Source organism: Capsicum annuum, chromosome 12 (genome assembly GCF_002878395.1).
Source record: "Capsicum annuum cultivar UCD-10X-F1 chromosome 12, UCD10Xv1.1, whole genome shotgun sequence".
Classification (NCBI taxonomy): Eukaryota; Viridiplantae; Streptophyta; class Magnoliopsida; order Solanales; family Solanaceae; genus Capsicum; species Capsicum annuum.
In genome coordinates this window covers 206,813,322-206,834,424 of record NC_061122.1, presented here as the reverse complement: position 1 = coordinate 206,834,424, position 21,103 = coordinate 206,813,322, and the positions used below count along the sequence as shown (strand labels likewise).

Genomic DNA, 21,103 nt, shown 5'->3' with positions numbered 1-21,103 from the left:
TGCATAGCGATTATACGTGGCTCAGGAGACAAATGCCTCAATGGCCAGAATGGAGAGCCGTGTGGTGCAAAGCTAGCATTGCGAAACATCAGTTTATTTGTTGGCTAGCAATGCACAAGAGATTGATGACAAGAGCTAGATTAAAGAGGTTGGGTTTGTATGATGACGAGACATGCGCTCTATGCAATAATGAACCTGAGACAATTAATCATCTATTCTTTCATTGTGCTTTCTCACAAGCTTGTGTGGCAGAAATATGTCACTGGCTACAAATCAGGATGCAGAATTGGACATTACAAGGCTGGTGGACTAGAAGTGCAAGAAAGGTTCCAGGTAAAATGAGTCGAGTGTTGGTTTGGGCAATAACAATAGCATTAATCTACCACATTTAGTTTGCAAGGAATGGGGCAGTATGGAACTACAAAGTACCACGTCCCACAATCACATGCAGGAAGATAAAGTTTGAATACAAGATGAAATTAGTTGATAAGATATAAAAAAGATATGATAGAAAAGATAGAAGTTGGGTTGAGAAAATTGTACAGAAGGTGGGGGAATAGATTAGGGATGCAGAGTTTTTCTTTTTCTCTTCTGTTATTGAAGGCGTAATGTAGCAAGCAGATCCTACACTTTATGTAATGGGTTTTGTTTAATAAGAATCTGTTGGTCTGACCTAAAAAGTTAAAGGAAAAAATAAAAATTAAAAATAATAAAAAACAGAATAATAAAATTAAAGGAAAAAATAAAAAGTGAAAATAATAAAAAAATAAAATTTGAGAGACAATTAAGTATGAAAAGTTTAAAAAGTATATTTGAGGTGTAGAGGGGCAAAATGATACTTGTATTATACTTAAAAAGTAAGGAAGATTATTCTTTAAAGATATTTGTAATTGAGATCAAATATCTAAAGTCACTCATATTTGAATCTATGACATGCAATTTCCTGGCTTTCAATGTACAAAACAATAAAAGCATGCACAAACAACGATAATATCAATTACCTCCTCCGTTTTATAATAAATGAATTGTTGGAGTATTTTTGGTGTTTCAAAATAAGTGAATCATAGAAAATTTTTTTCAAATTTATCCTTAAGGATTTGACAACCAAGGGGTCCATCAACTGAAAAAGAATAAAATAAATATGATTTTGTACTTTGAACAAGGTAAAAATAGAAAATTATATTAAATTTATGTCTTTAGTTCATTTTCTTAATCTCTATCTGTCAAAGTCTAATAATTTATTTATTGTGAAACGAAGGGAGTAGTTCAAAAACTCAGAAAACGACCAAAACCCAATGGCGTTCAAAATACCGCATAACAGCAACTACATTACCCAGCGGTAACAACAACCAACAAGTCAAACTAGCCGTTTCCCCTCCATTTACCAATTTAGCCTCTCACTACAACCATCTATGGCTAAAATCGGACGGTCTTTCACCATTTTCAGCTGGTGATTAATTTCCTTCTTCTTCTGCGGAATGTCTTTCTCTGTCTCTCTCAAATTCAATGACACAAGGCCTTTACTGCCCTTTGTCTTACTATGGACCTGAAATTGTCCAAGAAATCAATCCCAAAATTTGGATTTGAAATCCACTCTTTCAAAACCCTAGCTTCCCCTAGAAATATATAGTGAGGGATAAGGGTGAAGGAGGGGATTCTTTGGGAAAAATTCGAGATTCTGGAGGACCGTTTCTCTAATCTCACGTTAACCAAAGAATTCAAGAAGAAATTCTACCGAAAAATCAATTCCTACATAAAATTGTAACTCCGATGAAAACAAAGCAAATTTTGGTGGAATTTTGTTCAACTAAAAGAGCTCATCGTCCCGGTTCCTGCTCCCCAAAAGGTAAAAATCTCATTACGCTTCTTGTTCATCTTTTTTTTTTTTGTCCCATTTAAAGATTACAACGTATAGTTTTGGTGGTATTCTGATTGTTCTCTTTGTTGAGAAGTGGATTTGATAATGAAATTCTTATAAAAGTTTCTACTTTCATATTTGTTTCCTTTGTTGGATGATTTAATCATCGCACTAGTCTGATCCCATTTGAAGCTTATTATATGGATAAGGACTTAGGGATGGTGTTAATTGTATCATTGGAGCTGTATTAGCAGCCTCGAATTATTTAGACAGCATATTTGCGTGCCTGGTATTAGTTGGAATTGATTGTGTCGAAACCTGAACTTATCTGCAGTGGACGTTTTCTCAAAGGTTCTTTTAATTCACAATGTCGTTTAGGACTTTTCGCATTTAAAAAGGTGGTCGAAAATTATTTTCTAATCTTGGTCGAAAATTATTTTCTAATCTTACCCAAAACCACCATTAAGAGACTAAACAGAGATCAATAATAGCCCCCGTTTCATCTCTAAGATTTTGTCCCTTCGGTCTCTTAGTGAGCACAATATTATGTTGTCTCCGCATTGTGTCCTTGTAACATTTATATGTAAATGGTGAGATTATCTGGCTAATATGATGTTCATATGTTACTTTCGACTGTCCGTCGCTTATATGTTGCTCATATGTGAAAGTTGAATTTTTTTTAGCATGTTTTAAAAGAGCTTTGCTCCATTCGTCAGAGGCGGCCGACTTCTTGCTTAAGGGACATGACGCTGAACCACCATGCCAACTCTAGTGGTTGAGCCTAGCAGTTTAATAACTCAAAATAGTCTCTTTTTATTTTCCCTTTGATGGTTTTTGTTAGAGCATTAATGAGTTGTTTTTGTCTTTCTCTGTATTTAACTAGAATGTCATTTTGACATACCAGCTAGGAAATTTCTTATCTCTTATGGCTAATAGATGAAGGGGAGCCTTGCAGTAACTGGTAAAGTTGCTGCCATGTGACCAAGAGGTCACGGGTTCAAGCCTTGGAAACAACCTCTAGCAGAAATGCAAGGTAAGGCTGCGTACGATACACTCTTGTGGTGGGGCTCTTCTCAGGACACCGCACATAGCGGTAGTTTTAGTGCACCGGGCTGCCCTTTTATGGCTAATAGATAAAATGAATTTAGTTTGTCCAGTTGTGTGAGTTTCTTATGTACTTTTGCATGATTATGCACATCTTATTTGGAAAAGTCGTCTAAGTATTCCTACTAATTCTCCTTTTCTCCTCTTTTGACCATGAAACTGCTTGAGACGAGTAGGTATGAAATATAAACTCGAATCTTGGTTCTATGTTTGTAGTTGGTGATATCTTAAGCTAGCGATTTCTTTCCAAAGTCTTGTCTCCTTCTAAGCTTAAAACTAGTTATTCTTGGAGGGTTGCTTAGCAGCTTTCCTTTTGTACTCTTCGGACATGTGAATGATTATTAGAACCAAGGCTAAGCTTTAGCTTGTGTTGACAAAAGTCTGCCTAGAAAATTAGTATGCTAATATCTCCTAGAAAGAATAGCCTCTTCTTGATTTATGATAAATTGGTTTAATTGTTCTTGCCTCAAAATAGATTAATGGTCATTATTTGGTAGTTTTGTTTACGATTTTCTCCAAAATCATTTGTTTTTCTCTTTGTTTTGATGCATGAACTCCTTCGTCCGAGTCCAATTAGACTCCATACCCATGCATCTATCTAGGTTCAACTCCCAAAAATTCCCAAAGGGATTAGTGTGAAGAAACATGACAGATATGCATTGATATACAACCAATATACGGAATTTACAGGTTATATGTTTCTGGTATATGCCAGTATATGGCGAATAACAACATTGGAAGCGATGATATCATTTTTTATACATTTATATACAGTGTGTATGAAGAAAATGTAGTACCAACAAGTCTTATATGCAGTCAATATACAGATGGGTATACACTGCAGAAATGGACGAAAAATCCATAAAGAATAGGCCCAAAGCTGGCCAGATTTGAAAAGGGCCCAAATTTTTATTCTTCTTATATATTTCCTGGTAAACCTTATTTGATTATGTGTTTGTATTAAGTTCTTAATTTGGTTAGCCTTTATAAATCCCAAATCGTTATTTTTGTTTGTCTCTGTATTTTTTGTTTGCATATTTTTATTACGTAGCGTAATGTTCAAAATTTTAAAAAACATATCTTTCTTTACATTTTCCCTTAGAACGAACTCTTAAAAATCAAAATGACATTTTATTAAAGTAGTTTATTTAAGGTAGAGAGAATTCTCATAAACCTAAAATCAATTTTCTTTGCAAAAGATAAAAACATTTTCACTAATTAGCCAAAATTCATAATTTGTTTAAAGTGATATTTTTCTGTTAAGATAGATATTTTTGTTATAAAAATGATCTTCAAAAATCTCCCTTTTATTTGAAAAATAATTTATAAAGGAAATGTGTTTTAACTCATCCTTCTTTATAGAAAATTTTACTCAAATTAAATGAGACTAATTTTTGCTTAGGTCATTTTAGGTCTTAAAAAATAGTACTGCCTCCGTTTCGAAATAAATGAATTGTTGGATTTTGGCACACAGATTAAGAAAAAAATCATCAAAAACATTAATTTAACATAAATTTTCATTTTTACCCTTGAAGTCGCTTTTACCCAAAAAAAAGAAAAAACTGACCTTGGTAATGCTATTGGCTGCAGTCTCTTTTGCTTGTTAAATCATAAGGGTAATTTTGAAAAAAAATTCAACGATTCATTTATTTTGGAACACAAATAAATATCCCACCAATTCATTTATTTCGAAACGGAGGGAGTAAATAAATAATTTGTTGAGTTAAAGTTAGTATTTTTATAAAATCAACTGCCTTGCAAAGTTAGTCATTTTTATATTAGTCAAAAATTATGTTTTGGTGAACCGTTTTAAACAGACGCTCCTAAGTGCCTTAAAAACCTTCTTAGGACGTTAATTGAACCCCTACTCAGCTTCTCCTATTTCAAAGAATTATTTCTATTTTTTAATCTTTGAAATCTCTGTAAAGTTTTTTTGATATTTTCTATAAAAATCAAGTGGCGACTCTATAATTTTTTTCAAAATTATTTCAAATTTTTTTGAATTTTTTGAAATAGTTTGGAAGAGGCCAAAACCATTTTCTTAAAAATAAAATTTGAAAAAAGGATAAAACAAAAATGACAACTCTGCTGGGCATTTGACTAGGTTCTAACCAAATGTGGGAACTAACTTCTTTGACTAACTATTCGGGTTGTAATATTTAAACTATTTGTCTACTTATGTGTTTAAATTTACACAAAATTTAAATTGTTGCATTTCATGGCATACTTCCACATTCAAAATATATAAATTGTTTGGAGTTTCGTGGATGTCCCGGCTCCTATTGTTCAATTTCAAATCAAGTGTTAGTAACAAGTTAGCTTATTGGCACGTTGGGCGTTCGATGACTATTTGTATTTCCAAACCCAAGTCGTTCGCTTGGGAACCTGGTTAAAGCCCACTGTATACACTCAGGATAGAACAATATCAAAACCCTATTTTAGGCATGAGCCTAGGACAACTCAATACCCGAGGGAGTATTGGGCTCATTTGAAAACCTACCCTGCATCTATTGGCCATGAACCAATTACAGACAAATCATGTTTGTGTGTTAAAAAAATATGTCTGTTTAATCCAATCAATTATTTTTAGGGTAGGGAAAAGATTTAATTTTATTTACTTTCGTGTAGTAATGGCTCAACCATACCCCTGCAAAAGATTCAAGATGTTACCGACTTGGTAACTTCTTGAAAGTATAGTGGACTCATATGAGTGGAAAAGATAAGGAGATTGTTAGTACACATATTAGGCATCTACTATTGCTTAAAGAGATGGACGCTTGGCCTTAAATGATCCATGTGCCAACAATATTTTAGGATGATGAAAACATGGTGTTTCTTTTCGGGGAAGTCAAATTGACCCCACCATTGAAGAAACAATGAATTGTTATGAGAGCATCGATAGATCTAGGAAAAGAAGGAGTGAGCCCGACAAAAGCATTCTAATCCCTATTGTATGGAACTGTCAGGAGATCAAGGATGCCTTTTCAATCAATGATGATACCTGGTTGGGGGAACATGATGGAGATAACATACCTTTTCGTGAGTTGTATCGCCGGTTTGAAAGGTTTAATGCTTTTGAAAAATTTGGACATAAATTTGAATTGGAGTCAAAATGGAGGGAGAAAAGAGCATTTGCTTTCACCGTGAGCTTGCTTGGAACTATGGTATTCCCACAAGGAAAAAATGACACCATTCATCCAAGAGTCATTACGGTGATGCATGCCCTCTTCTACGGAGTAGATTGCAAAACCACTAAATTATTCCATACTTTAGCTCCCATGATCGTCACTAAAATATATATGGAACTAGGAAAATGTCAAAGCAGACACTGTTTCTTCAAGGGGTGTAACCTTATCTTGCAATGGTGGATGATGAAACATTTATTGAAAAATCCTAGAGTAGAGCAGCCGAACCCTCAGAAAAGGGTAGATCTTTTATCATCGCATGACATTTGGCTATCCTTGCACAGGTTTAAAAGGATAAAATCTTTGAGATTTTGGTTTAAGGTTTTTGGGGAATTGAGAGAGGACAACGTCTAGTGTTCTATAAGATATCTTCGCCTAGGGAAGTACATCACTCGAGAAAATGAATGGCATTTTTAGTACTTTCAGGTCTCAGAGGAACTCGTTCTTATAATTCTGAGAGGGTTCTTAGGCAATTCGAGATCAAGTAGGAAACACCGCAAACAGTGTCAAAGGTTAAATTCATCACACAGTATAAATAAGGTGCAAACCCACTCAAAAAGTACATCGTAGATGGGTAGAGGAGAAGATAAGACAAAGGAAGTATCCTTTCGTATAGGGTATGAAACCGAGGTTAGTGATACCTACAAAAAGTGCTTGAAGAAGAATCTTGTCGGAACATTGGTCCCGAGGTCAAATGTACCCACACAAATCATTGATGTAGAATCAAAACATCAGATTTGGCTCCACAAGCTTCAGGATGAACTCCAAGGAAGTGAGATTGTGCACCAGCAGATGCATATGGAGGATGCCTCAACTATACACCAATTGAGAGAAGAGTTAAAGAGAGCGAGGCAAGAGATTGATGATGCAAGGCAGTGTTTGCTTGATTTGGATAATCACATGGCTTCTCAACTTGATTGCATAGGGAAGATGACCTACGACAATAAATAAAGCACAATTATGCAGGAGCCACCTGGTCATACAAATATCACATATGGAAAAAAGTAGATAAAGCCAAGAAGGCAAAGGCCTATGAAGGAGCATCTAGGAGTTAATTTTCTATCCCCTGTGCGGGACTTTGTTCCTGTCATTTTTCTTTTCCCTAAAGATTGTATCCCTTTATGCAACTTTTGTAAATATTTATGACCTTCCTTTTATATATATGTGGAGATTTTTGGGGGATAATTGATTGGTTTAAAAGAAATATATTTCCTTCAAATTCGCTATACCAAACCTTGGCTCAAAAGGGTCACCCAATTAGGACACGCTATTTATTTTTTTATTATTGTGTGATATAACTGTATTATGTGATATAACTGTTTATGTTCTTATATGCATTGTTAAATCAAAGATAAATTGATCTACTCTTCAACAAAGTCTTAGAAACCCTTTAGGCAAAATATGCGCTTTTTATCCGAAGTCTGCCCAAAATATTTCGAGTCGTCAAGTCTCTTAGAAAGTCCTCAATCATTTTCGTTAGCTTTCTTTTTAAATATATTCTTATTCTTTAGGAAGATCTGTCATGGATTCAAGGACCATACAACTGAAAAGACGGGATAGTGGAGTTAGCCCAAGTGGAGGAGATGCAAAACAAAAAAGATCAAGAGACTGATTAGGAGGGTTGGTCAGGCCAACAAGGAAATTACTGTAGTCAAGCAATTGATCGCGCAAGAAAATAAGAAGTTTGAGTAAGCTCCACCTTCAAACTTAAGAGAAGACCACTGGGCCAAGATTAAAGGAGATGCCTTTTGTCCAACTAGGATCAAGTTGGAATGTTAAAAGATCACTCTCAGAGCTCACTTCAGAGGATACTTTCGATGTCCCCAGATCGTGACATGCTCGGCAGTTTACCAAATCTTAAGAGATATAAGAGTCCTCTACCCTGATCAAACAGAAGGATTTTGACTGCTTTTCTGAAGATGCTCATAAGAAATGTTATTATAATCCAAATCAATGTGGTCATACCGCTGATGAGTCTCTTGCTCTGAAGACCAGGATTTGCAACCTAATCTGCAACGGCCAAATAAATAATTTGTGGGGACCACAAGCCATTCTCTATTGCGATCAAGTTGATCTAGGCATGCCCATAACCAATGACGTGCAGATTTATAAATATAACTTCACAAGGTTTGAAGATACCTACCATGAAATCTATTACAGCTCATCCATGCTAAAATTCTTGAACCAGTGGAAAGGAAGCCTAATACGATGTCTAAGGCTTTGGAAGAAATTCAGAGAGGTTTGTCACTATCATAGAGGGATCGTAGGTTTTTACTTAATTCATAATTAATCACAAAAAATTAGAATTTGAGAAAAAATCAAGGAATATTCTAATTGAGAAATATTCTATTTAACTCATAATTATTTCTAGAAAAGCTATGAGATTTCTACTTGAATTAAAAAGAAACCTACCTAAACTAGGTTGCACATTTGGCTTTAAGAAGGAAATAAGTCCGTGTTACTAAAAAAAAAGGAAATAACACTTTTGAAAAAAAATTAAGAGAGTATCAAATTAAAAACATCTTATCAATTATGAAAAATTAAAATTTACAAGAAAAATTAATTTCTTGAGTTTGAAGAAAATTATTTTGATCTAAATAGACTATTAGCTATATCAACAAAACAAGTGCCGTTTTAAACTAAAGTATTCATTTTTTAGAGACTTGTTTGAGCTAATTTAATTCATTTTTTTAGATAGGGTGAATTACGTAAGAAAAATTATATAAAATAAGTGAGGAATTCGAGATAAATAGAATGACAACAATGTGAAAAATTACTAGATTAATTAATTAAAATTACTGCTAATACAAATAAGCAAGTATGAATTGCAAATTATAAGAGAATAAAAGATTAAAAGTTAGAGTTGAGCCCCTTTCGGCCCATCAGCGAGCTGCCCAGCCTTTGGGCTTCCCATTTTGTGAAAAGGTCCATTTTCCTGCATGTATATCAGCTGTATATCACAGATCTCTTTTGCATTTTTGGTTGTATACATACTGTATATCATCTTGATACTTTGGTATACCAGTTTCCTTAGCTCGATTTTTACTCCTTTGCATCTGTGTATCTGCTTTCATGACATGAATGTATATCTGCTGTATATCTTTGTATACGACCTTGATTTTGGACTTGGAGGGAGCGTAATTTGAGAGGACGGGGGCTTGGCCCCATAGATTATGCAAGAATAGGTGTCTGAGGGACTCGTGTGGGGAGGTTCGTTCCAAAAGAACATAAGGGTCAGTGTCTAGCTAAACAAGAATTGCACAAAGTATTTAAGATTGGAAGGAAACCAACATGACTATTTGCTGGAAAAAACAAACTGGAAAAAACATCTCTTAATACTATTTTTAACTAATTGACTATTTGCTGTTTAAACAAAATAAACCAATATGTGATGAATGGAAATAATACATACCCCAAATAAAATAAACTGGAAAAGACATCTTAATATGCAATTTAACTAATTGACTAATTGTTGTTTAAATAAAAGTAAACCAATATGCAATGAAGAGGCAGAACTATTTTTACATAAAAAGAGCTTATTTTTGTTACTGCATGCCACAAACTTAACAAAGATATAAAGAAAGAAGAGAGATAAAAAAAAATGAAAAAAAGGGATATACTCGAAAGAAAACAATTTAATATATTCGAATTTCTCTTGTGAGCTTAACTTAGTATATAATTGGATTTATTTGATTAATTTATTAGTTATGATAAAATCAGATTTAGATATCCATCAAAATATTATAAATATTGTTTAGATGAATAACGTACAAAAATCACAACAATATAAAGAATTAAAACAAATAATATCTGAAAAATGTAAAGAATTAAAAATAAAGATAGAAAGATTGCAGTATAACATAATTGCAGGAGTTAGTAAAAACTCAATAAATGGACAAAAAGAAGAAATATCAAATTAAGAATCAACAATAGATAGTCTAGAATATATATATTAACATGACCTATATACAATTAAATAAAAATGAACAAAGAAGAATTTATAATAGATGAAAAAACATATGAAAATCACGGAGGATTAAAAATAAAAATAGTATTCTCTAATTTAGGAAGGAGATATAAGAAAATAGGTGAACATTTATCTTTAATGTTAGAAAAAGAAGAATTAAAATTAGAAGATAAGTTGGCAGCCATGGAAAGAATAGAAAGAGAAAAAACGAAGAGATAGACAGAAAAAAGTAAATAGATAAAATAAAACAACAAACCACAAAAGAAATACGAAAAATAGAAGAAACTAAAAAAGTAGGATTGCTGAATTAGAAAAGGAACTACAAATGCTAAAAGATTTATGTGAAAAGAGACAGAAAGAAAAAGAAGAAAAAGATAAAGAACAAAAATTATTAAACGAGATAAATCAATTTAAATAAAAAATAAAAAATAAAGAACCAGAAACCAATGAATTGGAAATAAATACAATAGATGTTGAAGAAACAGATAATTATGATTCGGAAGATAGTGAAACATATACAGAAATTCTAGAAAACATAGGAAAACTAGAAATTAATGAAAAAGAAGAAGTAATTAATAAAAAAAATCTAGAACTAATAGACACAAATAAAATAATACAACTATGGGTAGGATACATGTCAAAATAATTATTAGATAATAAAATAGATACAACAAATACGCCAGAATATATAGAAAAAATATTAATAGGAACAGTAAAATTATGGTTTTTAAACCTAGCCGAAGCAAGTAAAAAAGTACTAAGATTTGATAATAAAACAGAAGGAACATCAATATCTACTAAAATACTACCAACAGAAATATTGAAAAAATAAGAAATAGCTATAAGAGAAGAATTTAGTAATATAACAACAGAAGAAGAAGAGCAAAATAAAGAGAAAGATACGAATAGGAATTTAATGTTAAAATTAGCAATATGTAATATGTGCTATATAGATGAGTATACGTGTGCATTAAAAGAATATTATTTTAAAGGAACATATAATATAGAAGAAAGTAAAGAAATATGAAAATTATATTTTAGTAAATTACCTAAACCATTTAGTTCAAAAATAATAAAGAGTTGGGATGAAACAAAAATAGTAGATACCCTAGGAGCAAGAATAAAATTTTTACAACAATGGTATAGAAATCTATGTGAAAAATATAGAGAAGAAATAAAAATGGAAAAAATATTAATAAGAAATTTAGCATGTTGAAAAGATAAAATAGCACCTCAATTTGGATGTGAAGAAAGATATTATAAGAAATACAAAAAATCAAAATATAAATATAAGAAACCAAGAAAAAGATATTATGTAAAAAATTATAAACATAAAAGACCATATAGAAAAAAGAAATCTATAAAAGAATGTACTTTTTATAATAGATTGTAAATTACCAAAAAACTCAAAAAATAAAAAAATATCAGAAATAAAAATAGAAATACAGAATATATGCAAATAGATTATATAAATTATGAATTAGAAAGTGAAGATAGTATATATGAAATTTTGAAAAATGAAACAGATAATGAAATAGATAGTGAATTAGATGAATCAAATGACTGAAGAAGATATAAAAATGAACCAAATAACTGAAGAAGATATAAAAATAATAAAAAAGGAAGAATATTTAAATGAAGAAGGAACGAATCAAAAAATAATATTTGACAGTCATATATGATGAAATAAAAGGAAAAGAATTAGATTTAAGTGTAGAAAAAATATTTAAAATACCAACAATAAAAAACATATTTAGTAGAAGAAAGGAAGAATACTACGTAGTAAGCCAAAAAGAACATGTAATAGATTGTAGATATGCAAAAGGAAGAGCTATTATATCACTAGTAACAAAAAGAATAATTAATAAAGAAATAAACGATATAAAAAGTAAAAACCCAATAAAATATGTACACCTTGGAGGAATAGAGATATTAATAAAAACATGTTTTAGAGAAGGAATAGATACACCAATAGAACTATATTTAGCAGATGATAGAATTATAAAACCTATAGAAAAAAGTATATAGAATTATAAAACCTATAGAAAAAAGTATAATAACAGCCATAAAAGGAAATTTAATATACCAAAAATTTAAATTTATAATAAGTGCGAATTATTCAGTAGCAATAACGGATAAAAAAATATATAAATCATTAGTATTATATTGGAATATCAGGAATAGAACTAACCCAGAAAGTAAAATATTTACAGCAAGATGTAAAAATCTATATGTATTAACAACAAAATATAAGATAACAGGAAAAAATAAAATTAATAAAATACAAATAGAAAGTCCTTTTGAACAATTTGTAAAAATAATTGATAATAATGATTATAGTTACAAAGACATAAATATAGAAGAAGATTTAAAAATAATAAATGATAGAATAAGTACAACAAAAAGAATAGCTCATGAAAACTAGAATCATCAAGCTCATAAAAAAGAACAAGTAATAAAACAACTTCAACAGTTAATTTAAATCAATATTATATATCAAGAACAATAAATGAAAGAATATTTAATACACTTAAACACAGGACAAGAAGAAAATTATATAGCAAAATATCTAGTAAAAAGTGAAGAAATAAAATCTAATAGTGATATATGCCCAGATCTACCAAGGAGTCTAATAAAACATTAAAGATACGACAGAAAAAGAAATAATAATAAGAGTCAGAAAAATAAAAATAGAATTTGAAATAGAGGAAGAAATGCAAAAAATAGACATAATATTAGGAATAAAATGGTTAGAACAAGTAAAACCATACAATATAGAACATACACAATTATCTATAACATATAATAAAGAATGATTATTCTTAAAAAGAACTTTAACATGATATGAAAATATATGTACTTGTAAAAATAATAGTAGAAGAATATTATAATAGGTATTATACACCTATGATATATACAGGAGCAGAAGCAAACTTATGTAGATACAACTGTTTACCAGAAAGTAAATGAGATAGATTAAAAACACCAATAGTAGTCAAAGGATTTAATAATGAAGGAAGCTTAATTACATATAAAGCTAAAAATGTAAAAATACAAATATGAGATAAAATAATAATAATAGAAGAAATCTATAATTACGAACTAACATCAAAAGATATGCTTTTAGGAATGCCATTTTTAGATAAATTATACCCACATATAATAACTAAAATAGATTGGTGGTTTACAACACCATGTAAATAAAAAGTAAGGGCAAAAAGAGTTATTAATAAAATAAGAAAGAAAACTGATTGGATAGAAGGAAGTGAAAAAATTACAGAAAAGTTAGAAAATGTAAAAAATACAGAAGATACAGTAGAACTAGTTGTATTTTCAATAAATAAAAAAGAAATAACTATATTTTCAATATATAAGGTAGAAATAATAAAGAAAAAATTAAGACAATTATATAGTGAAAATCCATTAAAAGGATGGGAAAAACATAAAACTACTATAAAAATTGAATTAATAGATAAAATAGCATAATAACTCAAAAATTATTAACATATAATTTTGACGATTTAAAAGAATTTAAAATGTATATAGATGAATTATTAGAAAAACAGTATATACAAAAAAGTAATAGTAAATACAATAGTCCAGCATTTATAGTAAATAAATATAGTGAACAAAAAAGAGGTAAATATAGAATGATTATTGATTATAGAAATTTGAATGCAAAAACTCTGACCTATAATTATCCAATACCAAATAAGATATTAAAAATAAGACAAATACAAGGATATAACTATTTTAGTAAATTTGACTGTAAATCAGGATTTTACCACTTAAAGTTAGAAGAAGAATCTAAGGAATTAACCGCATTTACTGTACCACAAGGATTTTATGAATGGAACGTATTACCATTTGTATATAAAAATGCACCAGGTAGATATCAACATTTTATGGATAGTTATTTTGAATAATTATCTAATTGTATAGTATACATAGATGATATACTACTATATACAAAAACTAAAGAGGAACATTTAAAATTATTAGAACAATTTACAGATATAATAGAAAAATTGGGAATAAGTTTAAGTGAAAAGAAAGCCGAAATTATGAAAAATCAGATAGAGTTTTTAGGAATACAAATTGATAAAAGTGGAGTAAAAATGCAACAGCATATAGTACAAAAAATAATAAATTCAAAAGATGAATTAGATATAAAAAAGAAATTACAATCATTTTTAGAATTAGTAAACCAAGTAAGAGAATATATACCAAAACTAGCAGAAAACCTAAAGCCTTTACAGAAAAAATTAAAAAAGGACGTAGAATATAAAACGAAGAAGATAAAAAACATGTTCAGAAAATAAAAATACTTTGTAAAAGAATTACCAAAATTACAATTCTCAGACGAAGATAAAAAATTTATATATATAGTAGAAGCAGATGCAAGTGAATATCATTATGGAGGAGTACTTAAATATAGGAATGAAAATGAAAAATTAGAATATCATTGCAGACACTACTCAGGTATGTTTAATGAAACAGAAATAAAATGAAAAATAAATAGAAAAGAATTATGTTCGTTATATAAATGTTTATTAGCATTTGAACCATATATTGTATATAACAATTTTATTGTGAGAACAAATAATATCCAGGTTCGCTGGTGGCTAACAAAGAAAATACAAAATGCAGTTACAACAAAAGAGATTCGGAGACTAGTATTGAATATATTAAATTTTACATTTACAATTGAAGTAATTAGTACTAACAAAAATGTTATTGCAGATTACATATCAAGACAAAGCTACACAAACTGGTATAATAGAAGATGATGCTTTAAAAAAAATACTCAAAATCCTAACTATGCTTTCAATAAAAGTGGACAGTATAGTTAGTGAAATAGATAAGTTAAAGACTAATGAAGTTAAACTGAAGTATTCACCACATACAAAAGAGTAACCAAAGGAAATCTATTTTATATAAAGTTTTATACTGCACCGGCAGAGATATTATACTACGAGATCAAACCAATTATACAAATTGTAAAAATAGGATTAACCAGAGATATGATTATACCGGAAGATATTGTGCAACAACCAAAGATACCCAAGATCGATAGAATCAATGGAAACCCAATATGGAGCAAATAATTATATCAATGGAAACCCAATATGGAGCTATTATTCAAGAGACCATAAAATGATTTATTCAAATTCAAGAGAACTACGACAAACAAATATGGAAGATGTCAGACAATGGATAATGACGTTACTTAACCCAGAAAAACAATCTACTGCAAGAGCAATTAGGAAAAGATTTATTTCAGACGGATCATTAACAAGATATTGCAAGATAATTGGACACAAATATCCAGATTATCAATGTTCGAGATGTAATGGAGGAGATAATATTATCTCAGAAGTCCTGCTAGAATAAAAGAAAAAATCAACCAAGAAGATTAGGACGCCAGCTAGAAGATAACAACGGAGCGATAATGGAAAAATAAAAGACAAGCTATTAAATCATGAAAGCGACATGTAGATAGCTTTCTTGATTTCCATTAAATAATGTATAGGAACTATTGGCTTTTTAATTTTGTTGACTTTTTGGCACTTGCCATAATTGCCTTTTTGTCTTTGTAAGACTTTTTGTAAAAGATGTAATTATTAAATAGGAGACGTGTAAAGATATATTAGGACAGGTGTAAAGTAAAATAGTATACACACTTTCATTCTTAAGTTATAAGTAGACGAGCATTTTACTTAGTTAGAGGCAGGTTTTCATGTGTTGAAGTAAACCTCCTTCTTTGTAAACAAAAAACTTTTAAATATTTAATAAAAAACATATATATTTATAAGCAAAAGCTATGGATGAAAAAAGCCCACAATTATCAAACCTATCAGAACAGGTATATTTATTTATGATTATAAATAGCTAAATTCATAAATTCCTAACAATCATGATATGGTAAAATAGGTTCATATTAGTTACATTATAGTAGAATTATTCAAGAAATAACATGTTAAGAAGTTTATTAGCAAAGTGGAAAAGGAGAAAAATCCCTAACTATGCCATCCTAAAGGTTAAACCGGTGAGGCAAGAAAGCCGTGATTGGGGAGTAGCCAGAGTAGAGGCGCTGTTTAAGAGAAAAGTATCCAGATTACTATGCTAATAGTGACCGAAGAACATGTTATTTAAGAATAATCTAGTATATAGTAATCTAAAATGATCATATTTTGTTATGCGTATGATTGAAGGGAATATTTTGAAAACGCATCATATGAAAAATGAATACTTATTTATCTTACGAAATGATAGATAAATTTAAAATACTTGTTTTGTATGTACTTAAGGATATAGAAATTGTAGATACAAGAAAAATCACATTGGAAAGAATATTTGATAAATATTTTATGACTAGAATAAATTACATACCTCACCTACTTAACTACTCTTATAAATACTTACATACCAAACCTACACATCAACCATGATAAATTACGTATATTTAGAATATTGGAAAATGGATATGAAAAATATACAATTAATAGAAAAATTAATGAAAATAAATTTAGAAGAATATATGAGAACCAAAGATATAAAATATATAGAATACCTTAATGAAAATATAGAAGAATTAATAAGATTAAAATAAACAACTAAAGAATATTATGAAAAAGCATTTAATTAACCCACCTAAATGACAGATAATTTTGAAGTACTAGTTTTATATATACTTAGAGATATGGAAATTATAGACGTAAAAAAAATAATATGGGAAAAAATATTTAACATTGAAGATGAAGAGTTAGATATAGATCAGATAGAAGACGAGTTAGGAGAAATATACTTGAGTGATGACAATCACTATTACTACCTAGATAATTATTCAGATGGATATTATACAAATTAAGAAATGGTAGAATATATTCAAAGAGTTAGAGAAAAACAAAGTTGGCTATACGAAGAAATTAATTATAGAAACCAGCTTAGAAAAGGAAGAGAACAATTAAAAGAAAGATTAATTTGGATAAATAAAACCATAAAACAACTAGAATTAAAAGACAGTTTAGAATATGATTTAGACATAGAATTATTTATAGACGAAAAAGACAGGATAATTAACGAAATAGATAACCTACAATTTAATATTAGATATAATACAATTAGAATAAATTATTACAAAGAAATTTATAGTATCACAACAACTTTAGGATAAAATGATAGACTATGAGTATTCAAAATATTGGAGACAAGATATGAAAGAAATAAGATTGACAGAAATACTTATAAAAGAGAATTTAATTGAATATTTTAGAACAAAAGATATAGAATATTCAGAATACCTCCAAAATAATATACAAGAATTACAAAGACTAAGAGAAAAAACTAAAGAATATTACAGTAAAACATTTAATCAAATACCATCTAATCACCCCCAAAATATGAACATTAATAAAAATTAAAACAAACACACTAAAAATAAAAATGTTTAGAGAAGTTAAGGAATATCCACGCACAAATAAAAATAAATCCATTAGAGATATAATAGATTTATTTGAGTTATTCAATTTATCCGCACCCCATCCAATTGGTATCAGAGCCTATGCTAACTAAAGTTACGGACGTAGTATATAATTGAACTTATTCGATTAATTTATTAGTTATGATAAAATTAGATTTAGATATCCACCAAAATATTATAAATATTTTTTAGATGAATAACGTCCAAAAACCACAACAATATAAAGAATTAAAACAAATAATATCTGAAAAACGTAAAGAATTAAAAATAAGGATAGAAAGATTACAGTACAACTTAATTGTCGGAGTTAGTAAAAACTCAATAAATGCACAAAAAGATGAAATATCAAATTTAGAATCAACAATAGATAGTCTAAAATATATATATCAACATAACCTATATACATTTAAATAAAACGGACAAAGAAGAATTTATAATATATGAAAAAACATATGAAAATCATGAAGAATTAAAAATAAAAATAGTATTCTCTAATTTTGGAAGAAGATATAAGAAAATAGGTGAACATTTATATTTAATGTTAGAAAAAGAAGAATTAAAATTAGAAGATAAGTTGGCAGCAATGGTAAGAATAGAAAGAGAAAACGAAGAGATAGACAGAAAAAAAGAAATAGATAAAATAAAACAACAAACCACAGAAGAAATACGAAACATAGAAGAAACTAAAAATAGTAGGATTGCTGAATTAGAAAAAGAACTACAAATGCTAAAAGATTTATATGAAAAGAGACAGAAAGAAAAAGAAGAAAAAGATAAAGAACAAAAATTATTAAACGAGATAAATCAATTTAAAGAAAAATTAGAAATAAAAAATAAAGAACCAGAAACCAGTGAATCAGAAATAAATACAATAGATGCTGAAGAAACAGATAATTATGATTCGGAAGATAGTGAAATATATACAAAAATTCTAGAAAACATAGGAAAACTAGAAATTAATGAAAAACAAGAAATAATTAATAAAGAAAACCTAGAACTAATAAATAAAGAAATAAATACTCTAGATAAAAATATAATACCTAATACATCAGAAATAAGAAAACCAACCTACAATTACAAAAATAAGTTTAAAAGATATAATCCAAAGGATAAATATAAAAAATGGACACCAAAACAAATAATTAGTTACAACTTTTAGATTCAGATTGTGTAATAGACACAAATAAAACAATGCAACTATGGGTAGGATATATGTCAAAACAATTATTAGATAATAAAATAGATACAACAAATATACCAGAATATATAAAAAAATATTAATAGGAACAGTAAAATTATGGTTTTTAAACCTAGCCGAAGCAAGTAAAAAAGTACTAAGATCTGATAATAAAATAGAAGGGAAATCAATACCTACTAAAATATGTAACGCCCCAAAATCAGGTCCCGAGACGTCACATGGTGCTTAGGATCACAAGTGACCCAAAGCTAACCCTTCTACTGGCATAACTCATAAGCAACTGAACAAAAGTATAAATCTATACAAATCTGCGGATAATAACTCTTTTCTGAATATGATAGATACAAAACTAAATTTACAAGATTACAACTCTGCTTTTACAACCAAAACTGAAACGGAATACATCAACTTCTACTGACTGTCTATGAAACCTCTACTAGTACTGACTGTAGGTAGCTGGGTCATGACTCCCGACTATCCCAACTCAATACGACTAGATAAAGAAAATACAACACTTCTCAAACTGTATAACTAACTCAAGCCCTTGAATCAAAAGGACTCATTACCTGCTGACTGGATGCCGCGAACTGACTGGAGCTGAAGATGTACACTATACCTTGTACCTACATTTCGAGAAAATGTAGCCCACATATGAATATGTGGGTCAGTACCATGGAAACGTACCGAGCATATGGGGGTGCAATGCATATATAAAATAATATCGTAATATCATCATAGTTTATGAAATTATGTATGCTGATATAAATGACTCACTTAGCTCGAATTAAAATCATCATAATCATAAGAGAGTAAAATATATCGCGTGAAACATGTGAGTCATCATAATAAATCTCAATTCACTTCCATCTCGATTCCAAATCATCAAAGCAATCAAATCTCATAACAGTTCTCTTTGGAATATATGTTCATTAAATCTTTCAAAAACAATGACTTTCTCAAACTCAGTCTTTCAAACAAATATGTTGTATTAGATAGGAGAATGCACACACACAGATTGGGAGTCTCTCATAACCGATATAAACCATGTGAGCTACATGGAGTCCAACGTCTAACCCACATTGGGGAGAGATGTCCTATCCTTTCCATCGGAGTAGGACCTTAATCTTTTATTCACTAGTGATCACTATATATAAATCAGTCTCAGGCTCACAACCTACGGGGGCACGTAGTTCTAGGAAAGTACCAATCCTGCTATACCTCCCGCTCGGTGCTAAAGACTACTCCCGGACTTTGCTCAGATCTTTTCAAAAGAAAATTCACTAATAAATATTTCAATAATTCATAACGGGAACCATCATGCTACCCCTTTCATAATAAATCAATAAAAGTGGATTTTTTTTCTCATCTCGGTTTCAAAAATAACCCCTTTTACGATCAAAAGGTCAAAGATTCTTTATCATCTCAAATTATTTAAACTCAAGGTGTTTGTAATAACACATGATTTTCTCAAAATAATACTCTCAAATAGGGTTCCAAAAATCCATACATCAATATCCCCATAAAACCTTCCAAAGTTTCATACTTTATGACATAAGCACAAAAATAATCACTTAAAACTTAAAATTTCGGCTTTATAATCATACATCTTGGTAAAGAAAATTAGCTTTGGGATTCAAATCTCATTGTGCTTATAGCACATTATTTCCCAAAGTACAATCCCAATTAGGTCTCAAGGTCTCATACATCAAAATCATATTAAATTTTCTCAAGATTCATGCTTTTCATCATAAATATATGTAACTTACTTTAAAATCTGGAAAATTCAGCTTTATGTACAAAAATATCATCATTCTCATTCAATTCAACTTCCAAAACATAGAGAGTATCATAATCTCATGTAAAACCATATAGGGTATAAATTCATGCTTCAAATTCATATCAAAACATGTAAAATCATGTATTATTCATAAAAGAAAAATCAATTTGGGCACAAGAACGAAAGAGTGTTCTTGTTGAAAACCCCAGATACCTTAAACATGACGCTTTGAATGAACTCTTGACCTTGGGATTCTATTCATGAAAATAATGAGTGTTTCTTGTAGCCCTCGGCATGGGAATTCCGAATCTCGAAGAATTATTGAAAACTCATGGTTGAATCTTGAGATATTTGAATTTTTTAGGTTGAAACCCTAATGAATGTTCTTGGTGATTTTGAGAGAAAGTAAACTTATTTTGGTGTTATGGGAGTTTAATCCCGTGTTATAGACATATATAGGGGTGTTTTTGGCACTTGGAAGTGAGGTATGCGGCGCATAACTCGTGGCAGACCTTAAGGTGTGCGTCGCAC

At 29.7% G+C, this 21,103-nt stretch overlaps 1 long non-coding RNA gene across 1 annotated transcript; it reads left to right on the top strand.

The window, feature by feature from the left end:
* The first annotated feature begins 1,308 nt into the window (after positions 1 to 1,308).
* On the top strand, positions 1,309 to 8,395 carry LOC124889360. Its single transcript, XR_007048300.1, has 2 exons — positions 1,309 to 1,846; positions 2,542 to 8,395. It is a non-coding gene; the product is annotated as an uncharacterized LOC124889360 (long non-coding RNA).
* Positions 8,396 to 21,103: the final 12,708 nt, after the last annotated feature.